Genomic DNA, 14135 nt, shown 5'->3' with positions numbered 1-14135 from the left:
GCGCGTAAAGTTTGAAACGCGTTGCCGCCTCAACGCGTGTTGTGTACTTCCACCTTAAGACGTTAGTGCTTAAACATTTTAATGTTATTAATAGTGTAAGGAATTTTTGCCAGGGTTTAGAGTTCTCCCTAAGGGAAGAAACTGAACGTAAGTTTTGAAAATTTCATAAAAATGTTGTCTTCATTATAAACAATCTCGTTTTCGGCTATATTTGAGACGTTATAATCACCCCTATTGTGCATTTCAATTCGAATCGTAATATTCTGCGTTTAGCAACTTTGGTATTCTGCATTTCGATTCCAAGCTTTAGATTAAGATATGTCCAAGAATGAAGAAAACTTAACAGAGGTTAAAGCTTTATTTTAAAGTCGGCAGATTCTAACTCGTATTTTTAGGCCAGATTAGGATTTGTTGTCCTGTGTAATTGTTCCGAGGCCCTTTAGACTGTCTACTACAGAACAACACTCGAACTCATTAGTATCGGTAATATTATAGAGCTCGATGTAAATAAATTTCATATCAACACTTATCCTGTAAATTCTGTGAGCAACGGACCGATCTAGAACTTACCAGTGTAGGGGGTATTATGCTACTATAACCTAGTTATTGTTTTTATATTATGATTAAGCATATCCATCTTATGAATGAAAATTACTAGAACACTTTTATGTCGAAACTGTCTAGAACAATTGAGAACTGCTGTTTTATTAGCTAGTGGATGTGGATAATGGATACATTGGGACTCGCGAGCGCTCTCTCTCTTTGTCTAGACAACTGCTTACTTGGTTGCTACTCGACACCACTACCATGTGCAGAATTCAGAAATTCCAAAATCACAAAAAACACACATTGAAGAAAATACACAAAATAAACAAAAACACACGAAGAAGGAAGGAATGAAACAGTATTCTAGAGCAACCGCCACCGTATGTCATTATTGTTGTCGTAACGTCGTTGTCGCCGTCATTGTCGGGTAGTTTATGCGTGTATGTATGAATGTACTTTAGATAAAGAGAGAACGAATAAAACGGCGAATGAATGGCCCAAGTGTGTAAGAGTTTTTTGTAGAAGAACGTTTGTTTGTTAGTTTGTTTGTAAAACATTATTATTAATAATAATAATTATTATTATTTTGTTGTATTCGCGCCGTATATTTTCTTTGGCAGTCAATCGCATTGTTTTTAACGAGAATAATTTAAAGTTGTGTTGTATCAACAATTTTATTAATTTTAATGAATGAACTCTGTGTGCAACAATTTAATTGAAGATACAATTAACTACAACAAACAATCATTCATTCATTCAAACATTCAAACTCACTCGTTTAAAGTGAAGAGCACTTCAAATAAAGAAGCAGCAAGAAAATACACCAACAACAAATTATCAAAGAAATTTTTATTAAATTGTTGCCTCATTTCAATTTAATTTTAATTTAAAAGCAAAAAATCATAATTAATGAATAAATTTCACAATAATTTCTTTAAAATGGAAAAAAATTAACCAAATATTTATTGGATAATAAAATACAATTGATAAATTTAACAAAGTGTTCCCCCCCCCCCAAAAAAAAAAAAAGAAAATAAGAAAAGAATATACATATTTTGATTGTTTTCACCAAAATTCAAATACACCCAAATAAAAAAAAAGAAGAATCTTGACGAAATTGTGCGATTATTTGCCGGTTATTTGAGAACGCTAGAAAAAAATTCCAAAAAAATTGTTAAATAAATTCAAGTATTTTGTATGTGTGTGTGCTTAAACATTTTAAATTGTTAATTAATTTAATTTATTAATAGAAAGTATAACAATTTATGGAAAAAAATGAATTAATTGATTTATTTCATTTGTGTCAAAGTGATAACTAGACAAATTAAAGAGATATGGGTTAAATTTTGTATAAAAATAAACTATAAAAAAACAGTGTAAAAAAACTTGATAATAATCTAATTAATTTAAACGTAAACACAAGGATCTAAATTATTCACCAAGTTTATAATTCAAATAGTTTTACCATACGTTTTGTTGTTAAACGTTAGCAGAGACAAACTGCAAAATTTCAGGTAAACATCTAGTAAAACATATGTAAATGTAAATTTTACCATACACACAAACATATATACACACATACAAGTACAATGTACATATGGATGTACATATCGTCGTTGTGTCCATGAAATGACTTAACTGCGATTTTTACAAATTGTCTAAAGAAAAAGTCTCTTTTTGATCTATTATTTTGAAATTTATTGAGCGAGAGAGAAAATATATTATTATTAATTATTCTTATGGAAATTTAATTAATTTTCTCTCCTGACATTTTCTAAAATAAAATGCAAAAACATTTATCGTGGGCACATTGATGATATACTATGTAGATGTGTTAGTGGAAATTGAATTATTTTATAATATGCAATAATCTAGAACCAAATAATTACATAAAAATTGCGCTATCAATATAGAAAATTTCTTTACAGATCAGTGGTTCCCAAACAACACATTAAAAAGGTGACATTCGAAGTGGAAAATTTATGTTTTGGCCTTAATAGAAATAATAATAGATAGATAGATAGATAGATAGATAGATAGATAGATAGATAGATAGATAGATAGATAGATAGATAGATAGATAGATAGATAGATAGATAGATAGATAGATAGATAGATAGATAGATAGATAGATAGATAGATAGGTAGATAGATAGATACATAGATAGATAGATAGATAGATAGATAGATAGATAGATAGATAGATAGATAGATAGATAGATAGATAGATAGATAGATAGATAGATAGATAGATAGATAGATAGATAGATAGATAGATAGATAGATAGATAGATAGATAGATAGATAGATAGATAGATAGATAGATAGATAGATAGATAGATAGATAGATAGATAGATAGATAGATAGATAGATAGATAGATAGATAGATAGATAGATAGATAGATAGATAGATAGATAGATAGATAGATAGATAGATAGATAGATAGATAGATAGATAGATAGATAGATAGATAGATAGATAGATAGATAGATAGATAGATAGATAGATAGATAGATAGATAGATAGATAGATAGATAGATAGAATAGATAGATAGATAGATAGATAGATAGATAGATAGAAGATAGATAGATAGATAGATAGATAGATAGATAGATAGATAGATAGCTAGATAGATAGATAGATAGATATGAGTAGACGATAGATAGATAGATAGATAGATAGATAGATAGATAGATAGATAGATAGATAGATAGATAGATAGATAGATAGATAGATAGATAGATAGATAGATAGATAGATAGATAGATAGATAGATAGATAGATAGATAGATAGAATAGATAGATAGATAGATAGATAGATAGATAGATAAGATAGATAGATAGATAGATAGATAGATAGAATAAGATAGATAGATAGATAGATAGATAGATAGATAGATAGATAGATAGATAGATAGATAGATAGATAGATAGATAGATAGATAGATAGATAGATAGATAGATAGATAGAAGATAGATAGATAGATAGTAGATAGATAGATAGATAGATAGATAGATAGATAGATAGATAGATAGATAGATAGATAGATAGATAGATAGATAGATAGATAGATAGATAGATAGATAGATAGATAGATAGATAGATAGATAGATAGATAGATAGATAGATAGATAGATAGATAGATAGATAGATAGATTTCATATACATATTTAAGAACCTCTGATAACGGATTATAAGTAACACATGGCAAATGTAGTTGAATCAATTCTTTTATCTAAAAGGACCCATAATATTTACCAACGACAAAACTAAATTTATAAATACAATACTCGTGGCTCCATTGTAAAGGGGAATAAACAAATCATCCCCTGTTTTGCAATGAAAACCTGTTGCAAACATAAGGACAAAACTAAAATGCCCTCAAACTATTGGAAAGGGCATATATAGACATCACCTATTGGTTGCCACAATAATTTATATAGTGCGAAATATGTTTTCGTTAAAGACCCAAAAAAAACAATTCAAAATTGTATGTACATATGTATATACGGACAAGTATTTCTATACAAATTTGGCGGTCAATGGATTTGAGTAAAATACGAATGTTTTCGTTAACATTTTGAGGGTCATTTTTGTTGTGTATAGGGATTTGAAACAAAATAATAATTTAGGAAATTTTTTTCTTTATAATATGGACTTGTTTGTTTTTGTTTATTTGGCTGTGGTACGACGAATGTCTGCTGATCATTATGATGGACATTAAATTTGTGATCTTTTTTTTTTTTTTGTTTGGTATTTTTCTTCAATGATCAATTTATTCCTCAACTGTGCTGTTCATGTTCTTTTTATTATTGTTGTTGTTGAGTTTGCTGTTAAGAAGATGAGTCTGTCTGTCTGCTGTACGTTAAGTCCAAATGTTTCCGATTGTGGTTGGTTGTTTGTCCGTAGATTTTCATCGTCATGGGTGTGAGTGAATTTCTTGTCTTTTTTTAACTTTTTTTATATCATTTATTGTTGTTGTATTTTTCGTGCTTTTATACAGTGTTGTTGTTGCTGTTATAATTATTGTAGTAATAAAATATTTTATTTGGCTAACCATTTAGACCTAAATCTAAATGCTAAATAACGTCATCAATACTGATTGTATTCATTGTATACAGTAGAAAATTCATTCGTATTACTCATGCGCTTTTCAAAACATTAGTTTTCGCATAGACGTTCGTTTGAAAAGTTGCCTTTATTTATAATAGAAAAAAAGTGAATTGAAAAAAAAAACGAATAAAACAAAAATTACTGAATAAAAAAATAACACAAATGGAATAAAATATAAAAAAATAACAAAAAAGTTTTACAGCTAAATGTAGCTAAAAATAAAAAAAATCTAGTAAATACTCATAGTATAAAAAACAGGAAAAAAAATACAAAATTCTAGTGCCGAAATTAAAAGTGTAAAACCTTTGAAACAAACACTTGTAAACTCAAGAGAGAGGAAAACTAAAACAACCTTCGTAAGAGGAGGAAAAGGAAGCGAACTTTTAACGTTTCTATTGAAAATAGTCAATTTAGAAATTGTTGCTGTTGGAGTTTTTATTTTATTATTATATTGGTTGTAACAAGTAAGATTTAAAAAAACATAAACAAAAATTTGAATTTTAATATTCAAATATGTAATTTACATAAACTGAAATCAGGGAATTAGGGGGTGAAGGGAGTTTTATTACTGTTAAATAGTATGATTTTAAAACATATTTTAAAAATTGCTGTTGATTTAATAATATTTATTAGTTTTATTTGTTATAAAAATAGTGTTTTTATTGCTTTAAAATTATATTTTATTCGCGTCTTTCTTTCCAATTTTTATTTTTGTTTAACAATTTCCATTAATTGATATTAATCAAAAACAAAAAAAAAATAAATAAATAAAAAAACTATATATAAATAAAGAGAACATAAGGCAAACACGAAATAATTGCATAAAAAAATTCTTAAACGAAAAACTACGTATGTACGTCCGCCAAGTGTGCGAGTATAAGTGAGCGTTACAAATTGTTCAGGCAAATTATGGACTGACTGCATTTTAAAGTCTCCTGGTTTTAAAACGATATGTAAGAGTATGTGTTATTGGCAATTTATCAAAAGAGAAGCAGAAAAATATTTAATTTACAATATTTTTTTTCTTAAAATTTTCTTAGAATTTGGAAAAAAATTTGTTTAATTTTGTTGTGAAATTGTTGATTTATTCTGTATAAGAAAACATGTGAAAAAAAAACTAAAATGATTTGTTTTCAGCATTTATTATCGAAGACAAATATTAAAAAAATATTTCAAAAATTACCTCTTAGATAATTAGGTTTAATTAAGAAATGCACAGTTTCCAAAAATACGATTTTTTTTCAAAAGTTTCAATATTTCTTAAAATTGCAAAAAAATTGTAATATCGAAAATAAATTTTCGGGAAGTTTATGATGTCCTCACCTAAGACATCACTATGCTAAATGCAGCTTTTTTTCAATATATTAGGATTAGTTTTCGGATCAGTCCTAGTCCTGATTCTGATTGCAAAACTCTCTATCTTTTTAAAAAAATGGCTTCAAACTCTATTAGTTGGGATAATTTTCCTTTTCAAAACAAGTTTTCTTACTAATTTGGACATCCTGAAAATAAATCCATCCAATTATTTCCAGTCGGCTTAATGATTGTCGAGATATCGCTCATTATGATACCAATTAGTTTAATTTTGTCGCGAGCACCGTTGCGTAAGATAACTCGCTTTCCGAACATGGTTCAAAAAAATTCGATTTTGTTATGTGCTGGCATGTTGGATAGGAACCACCGGTAGGCCAAATTCACAAAGTCATGTTGGTCTCAAAAAATACTACATTTTTGCAAAATTTTTTTATTAAACTATTTAAGATGTTTCTATCGGATAAAGTCCTACCTCCTTCATCATTTGAGGCTGGAATTTTGCTTGATAACAAGACCATAGAGTCAGAAGTGAACTGCATACGAATAGACGCGAAGAAACTTTCTAACTATATAAGAATTGCGAAGCCGACTTGGCATATATTCGAGAAATGTAAAAACCTCGATATAATATTCCTGATTTCTGCAACTCCCAAACTTTTCTTTTAACTGATTTTGAAACAAATTTTAAGATAAATTTCTAAATTGGGAAACAATTCCGAATTCCCGTTTGTATGTGAAATTTTCCTAATTCTGATTTCAGAAGTCGATATCGAATAGGATTTTCAATACGAAGCTTATTTGGTAACATATGCATCAATTCGGTTGCCATGACTATAAGTTAAATCTTGAAAGGGAATACGTTTAACTTTGTCTAACAAAAAATTTATATATTTTGTTTAATCATTTAACATATCTGAATAGTTTAGACTGACTGAATCCACATAGACTTTAATCTAAACATTTTCGTAATGAATTTCTTAAAGAATTACTTAAAAAACTTTACGTCATTTCGAGAAAATCATATTTTTTCAAAAGTTTTATACTGCAAGAATTTTGCATAGTAATGCATTTTCTTTTTTACGTACAATTACGTAACGCAAAGAGAGTAAAAATTTTTAGCATATAAATTTCCAAACATTTTGAGTTTTCCTTTTAATGAAGTTACGTAAAGTTACGTAACTTGACAATTTTGAACCATTTCAAATGAGCTAGTGTTGATGCAATTAAAAATTGAGTTACGCATAGGTCCGTAATAAATAAATTACGTAAATCGCATAATTTGTTACGATTTTCTTCAAAATAGTTTATAATTTATCAAAATTATTTCCGAAATTAGTTTGTTGACTCTTTTAGAACACCTTATATTAGTAAAAGTGTGAAATGAGACAATTTCAGTCATCTGATACGAGTTATTTACAATTACGTAATAAAAAGATAATGCAAAGTTACATAACGTAAAGAAAGAAAATATTTTTCAATATTTTCTATTTCTTTTCGAAACAAAGAGAAAAAAAATTTCACTCACCTGATAGAGTTACATGCTATTACGTAACGAAAAGATAACACAATATTACATAACGTAAGGAAAGCTAATATTTTTCCATTTTTTTTTCCGAAATAAAGGTGTAGCGTTAGTGTATTAAGAAAATTCACTCACCTGATAGAGTTACGTACAATTACGTAATAAACAGATAACAACCAGGAAGGCTACTACGTAATGCTATTCAAAATGAAAACTCTTTTATTGAAAGCAGTTCCGGGATAATTTTTGAAAACATAAAAGCTTTTTAGAGAAACATTTAAACAAACCGATTTCAACTTCAAATTATACTTACGTCCTTTTTAGCCACTTACAAATTTTGTCTGAACCCTATATTACCACACACATGCTAACATATACAGTACATTCATACATCTAAGTAATTACACTCAAATTGATACGTACTCGTAGTATTAAATGTATTCAGCTCCTCATGGAACGGTGTAGGCCAGTTATAGACTGTTATCAGTTATAAAGGGAGACAGACCTAACCTAATAGACGTTAGTAGCAATATGTGTCTTGTATTACAAATTATAAATAAAATAAATAATAACATACACACATACATAAGTAAAGAAAACGTAAAAAGAATGTATGTTTGATAAAAGATATAAACAATTTGTATCGATATCATTTCTACTACTACGTTTGGGTTTATTTTTTTTCGGGTGCTTACTGGTTCAGTTCAATTTGTTAGGCATACACGCTACCCTACTTGTTAACGCAAATAATAAAGAACAGTACACGTACTTCTCCAAATTGTAGTACATGCAATGTAGAAATGTTTAGATATAACAATATATATGTTTGTATGTAGGTTTATGGAACAATACCAAAACAATTACTTTCTGATTTTCTATGGAATTCTTTTGGGGCTTGCGAATGAACGTTGTTGTATGAACAATGCGTGCATCATAGAGAAACAACTTGTCTTTTCTATAGAATAAATATGTATGTTTGTATGTAATGGATGGATGTATTGAATGAATGAATGAATATTGTTGTCTATTTTGCTAGACAATGTAAATTGAGGTGAAATGTTTCTTTCTTCGTACTTAATATCGATTCCTGGGGGAGCAATAGAAACGTTTAAGTGTCTGGTAAAGTAATATGTTGTAGATAAAAAATCAACAATTTTTGGTCAAATTTAATAACAATAATAATATGTAATAAATAATACAAAAAAATTATAAAAATAAATACTTACTCCTACATAAAATAAAATTGGAGTTCAGTGATCTTTTTCTTTTCTTCTTAATGTGTTTGTTTAAAAATACGCAATTTATGCAAATACAAACCAAATATTTGTTTTATATGGAAAAATTAAACAAAAACAAATATATACTAATACAAAGAAAAAAGCGAAAAAACAAACTAGAAAAACAAAACTTTGTATTTGTTTGTGTTTTGTGGAAAAACAACCAAACACAATTACCTTTTAACAAAAAATTAGATTTATTTTAAATTGTTTTCAGAATATTATTTTATATATAAAAATGTTTGCCCTTAGTCTCCTATTTTTATGATTTTGACCTACTAAAAGAACATCTAAAAAGTCCGATATTTCCACATGTGTTGATAAAAACGTTTTAATTTTATGATGTTTATTTAATTTTCGTATACTTAACCCTCTAGGAAGGGGTTGATTGTTAATAAATGTAGAATTTTTTAAAATTTCGGTAAAAAAAAAAAATTAATAAAAAATTTTAAAGGAGGAATTTTAAGGGTTAAACAGTTTTTTATTAAATTCTTTTCACGTGTCTAAAGAAAAGTGTTGTGTTAATAAAATTTTGTATTTGAAACTCGTACACCAATAGTGGCCAGTATTAGAATTGTCCAAATAGGGCACTCTGGGCATGTGAAATATTTCAAACGATTCCTATTTCAAAGACTAGGCTATAGACCAAACAACAGACTAGACCAGACTATAGACTAAACTAGATTAAAAATATAGACTAGACTATATACGAGACAATTAAATGACCTATAGTCTAGACTATAGACGAGACTATAGAGTAGACTAGAGGACAAGATTGAAGGATAGACTAAATGCTAGACTATAGACTAGGCTAGACTATAAACTAGACTATGCTATAGACTAGACTATAGACTAGACTGTAGACTAGAATATAGACTAGACTATAGACTATGCTATAGACTATAATATAGACTAGACTATGAACTAGACGATAGACTAGACTATAGAATAGAATATAGACTATAGCTACTATGAAACTAGACTATGTTATATACTAGTCTAGAGGACAAGAATATATAATAGGCAATATACCAGACTATAGACTAGGCTAGACTATAAACTAGACTATGCTGTAGACTAGACTGTAGACTAGACTATAGACCAGACTATGAACTACACTAGACAATAGACTAGAATATAGGCTAGACTATAGACCAGACTATAAACTAGGCTATAGAGTAGACTATATACTAGGCTAACGACTAGACTATAGACTAGGCTATAGACTAGACTTTAGACTAGACTATAGAATAGGCTATAGACTAGACTATAGACTAGGCTATAGACTAGACTATAGACTAGGCTATAGACTAGACTATAGACTATAATATAAACTATACTAAAAACTAGACTATTGACTAGAGTATAGACTGGACTATAGTCTAGGCTATAGACTAGACTATAGACCAGAATATAGGCTAGATAAAAGACTAGGCATTGTAATATACAACAGACAACAATATAAACTATACTAAAGACTAAACTGTAGACTAGACTATAGACTAGACTGTAGCCTAGACTACACACTACACTATATATTAGTCTATTGACTATAATATGACTAGACTATAGGATAGACTATAAACTAGACTATAGACTATAGACTAGACTATAAACTAGACTATAGACTAGACTATAGACTAGACTATAGACTAGACTATAGACTAGACTATAGACTAGACTATAGACTAAACTATAGCCTAGACTATAGACTAGACTATAGACTAGACTATAGACTAGACTATAGACTAGACTATAGACTAGACTATAGACTAGACTATAGACTAGACTATAGACTAGACTAGACTAGGACTAGACTAGACTAGACTAGACTAGGCTATAGACTAGTCTATATTCTAGACTATAGACCAGACTATATTCTAGACTATACACTGGACTATAAACTAGACTATACGATAGACTATAAACTGGATTATAGGCTATTCTATAGACTGGACTGTAGACTCGACTATACACTAGACTATAAACTAGATTATAGACTTGACTAAAACTAGGCTATAGACTACAAAATTTTCCATGTCTGATTTTTTGCAATTTGTTGGAGTCTATAAAAAACCTATTATATCTATAAATTATCGCTCGTAGTTTTCTAGTCAGATGCATTCGTATATTAAATTATTTTCTACACCCTAGTGAATCGAAGTGTTTTAAGTAACAAATATTGTATTTTTTTAGTCCATATATAAATAATAGTGTGAATAAACAAATAAATTTTATCAAACATTTATCAATTTATGAATTTATTAAGCTCATAATGATTAAGCACTTTCCTCATACAGTTCATTTACTTTAAGACTGGCATAACTCTGAAAATAACTTTTAGATATTAGCTTTATGATATCTTATTATTTTTTTAATCACTTTTAGACAAATTATGGGAATTGAAAGGTGAACTCAGATTTATATAATTTCTCATCTATATTTAAATTAAATTTTTAAATGATAAAATTTTTGGTAAAATATTTAAGCAAAATATCCATATTTTACTTAATATAATTGACATTTTTAGAAATAAATAAAACTATAAAATGCTCGGAGTTATGCTAGTGTTTTAGTAAATGACCGATATATGTATTATTTTGCTCTTATTGTATATTTTTAATAAAATCACTATTGCTCTTAAATTTGTGATTAGATAAAATATCAGAGAAATCAGAAATTATATTTGTCATCAGAATTTATATGTACTATGTATTATATAACACGCTAATAATATTGATTGCAATGAAAATTATCACACAAAATTAGCCATTAAGAGTTTCGGAATATTATAAAGGTTTAGATTACAAAAATTGACCAGATTTTTTAAATTTTGATATTGAATATCCTTTTTTTATTTTTATTGAGCTAGTTAGTTAGTTAGTTAGTTTGAAAGGAGGATGTATATACATCAAATCCGAAGAAATACACCTAGGCCTCTATCGGGCCTGTTGTGCGCTCCTTAACCAGTGCCTCAGGTGGGAATCGAACCCACCACCTCCGGTCTACCTGACTAGAACACTAACCACTAACCTACCGGAGGCCACTTTATTGAGCTAAGTTTACAAAGAGTTATTTTGTTGGTACACAAGACTGGATTGTAGCCTAGACTGCAGACTAGACTAAATAATAGCCTACACATAGACTAAACTATAGAGTAGACTATAGACTAAATTAGACTAGACTATGGTCTAGACTATAGACCAGACTATAGACTAGACTAGACTATCAATAGACTAAAGACTAGACTATAGACTAGAATAGACTAGACTATAGACTAGACTATAGACTAGACTATAGACTAGACTATAGACTAGACTATAGACTAGACTATAGACTAGACTATAGACTAGACTATAGACTAGAGTAGACTATACTAGACTAGACTACACACTTTATAATAATATAGAGTAGAATATTGGTCCTTCTATAACTACCTATGTATACCAATTGGTTCCGGAATTTTCCGTCTGTCTTTAACCAACATATGTATAGATCTTATACTTAAAGACAATTGAATAAAATTAGTTTAGTTTTAATAAGTGATTAAGAGATAATTACGAAAACTTTGAATAAAGCAAAAAAGTTATTTGTTTTAACCAAATTTTCAAAGAAAACAAATTTTAATTTTATCTATTATTGCTATTGTTGTTGTTTTTACTGAATTTCTACTAAAGTAAACTTTTATATAACAACCTGCTGATTTTCAAAAATAAACAATAAAAGCACGTGTTAGTTTTGTAACAAATAAAATAATTTAAACAAATTTATTGTCTCGAAATTATCAGTGGCAGGTGGGGAGAATATGTTAATACCTTTAATCATAAGTTCTAACAGAAATGCACTAAAGAAAAAAGGAAACAATAACAAAAATGCTTAACAAAGTAAATATTAGAAAAACTTGTTGTACTATTTCTTAGAGGTTAAAAGAAAAAAAAAAAAAAAAAACACAAATTTAACGATTTTTCAAATTAATTTTAAATCAAAAGTAAACAAATGTTTATAATTTATAACATTTGTTATGTTCTCATACATATAGTAAGTAAATGATTTGTTATTTATTTTCAAAGTTTATTTATTATATACTGTTTTGTTAACGTTTTTTTTTTTAACAATAAAAATCATTTATCAAGAAATTACAAACATTTGACATTTGAAGTGACATGTAATCAATGGTGGTAGTGAAATCAATGATGAAACATTTATATGATTGATGCTGAAACCAGTTGAAATTTATATTTCAGCATAAATCTTTATGATTTTGATTTTATTTAAAAGGTTTCCTGGGTAAAGTTCTCTTTTGAATTACTCTCTCATTTATTTGCTCTTGTGTGATTTTTGAAAATTTAAATATAAATTGCTCTTAAATAAAAGAAAAAGAGAAAGAAAAAACTATTTTTTTTATAGTTAAATGTGTTTTTATGTAGTACATACATACATGTGCATGCATGTATGTATGTATGTATATGGTGACATTAATAAATAATTTATAAATGTTCGCCATTGAAAGGGTTAACACTCGTTAGAAGTCTTAAAGAAGTCTTAGTTTTGCTGGCAATACAAATAACACATCACTCTTTATCGTCTATTGACTCAAGTCTTAAACAGACAAACAAAATGTCGTCGTTATTCATATTCATGTTTTTATAATAATACCACAGACACTTTTACACACACACGTACATAGATATGTACATAGAATGTACTTGTTTACGTATAAAATGTGTGTTTGTAAGCATGTTCTCTGTACCCCCAAAAGCACAAACAAGGGAGCAACACTCACCCATAAACTTACACAAGTCCTAAGGACATACATTCACACATACACACACACACCCAAACACATGTTTACAGTTGTGAAAACAACACTATTGTTTGTGTGCGCCTAAATGTATGCATGAGTATTTACATATGGTGGATGGTTGGATTGGTTGGTTGAATGGATAAAAAGAAAATGAAAAATAAGAAAGAAAAAGCACATAAAACTATTTAGTTGTTTGTTAGTTTTTGCTTGTGGAAATAACGTTAGAATGTGTTGTTATATTAGTGAGCTCTTCAAAAATGTATTTACGTATTTTAAACGATCCTTCCGCTAGATGTGTCCATTCAAAGTATTTGGATGATATTGCCACGTAGAGGTTCTAAAGTTTGAAAATCTGTTAAAATTTAAACTTTTCCGGTCAGAATGTGTGATAGGCCTGATTCTTCCTTAGAGTAATTAGTGTCCCAACAAAAATATGAATATGATTTGTACTTAGTCAACTAATTACTTTTCAAGGACTACTACATACCGCCTGTATTACTTAGAAGGACTGTAGTAATGACTTACAACTAGTATTGTTTTCGAACATAAACTAAC

The 14135-nt window shown here is 28.3% G+C and overlaps 1 protein-coding gene across 9 annotated transcripts in view; it reads left to right on the top strand.

Moving 5' to 3' along the window:
• Nucleotides 1-1586: 1586 nt before the first annotated feature.
• The window catches only part of LOC119607446 (solute carrier family 12 member 6), a 45736-nt gene continuing 33187 nt past the window's right edge, over nt 1587-14135 (top strand). For 3 of the 9 annotated variants that reach the window (XM_037961348.1, XM_037961346.1, XM_037961337.1), the window contains exon 1: nt 4707-5127. The gene's annotated coding sequence lies outside the window, so the exon portion shown is untranslated. Of the gene's footprint in view, nt 2061-4456; nt 4478-4681; nt 5128-14135 lie in introns of those variants that run through there. The other 6 variants (XM_037961338.1, XM_037961342.1, XM_037961347.1 and 3 more) reach the window with 4 other exon arrangements.

Source organism: Lucilia sericata, unplaced genomic scaffold (assembly GCF_015586225.1).
Source record: "Lucilia sericata isolate MDLA Ls3-8-SP2 unplaced genomic scaffold, ASM1558622v1 Contig000696F_arrow, whole genome shotgun sequence".
NCBI classification, from domain to species: Eukaryota; Metazoa; Arthropoda; class Insecta; order Diptera; family Calliphoridae; genus Lucilia; species Lucilia sericata.
Note: the sequence above shows the minus strand (reverse complement) of the source record. Positions and strands in the feature narration are given on the sequence as shown.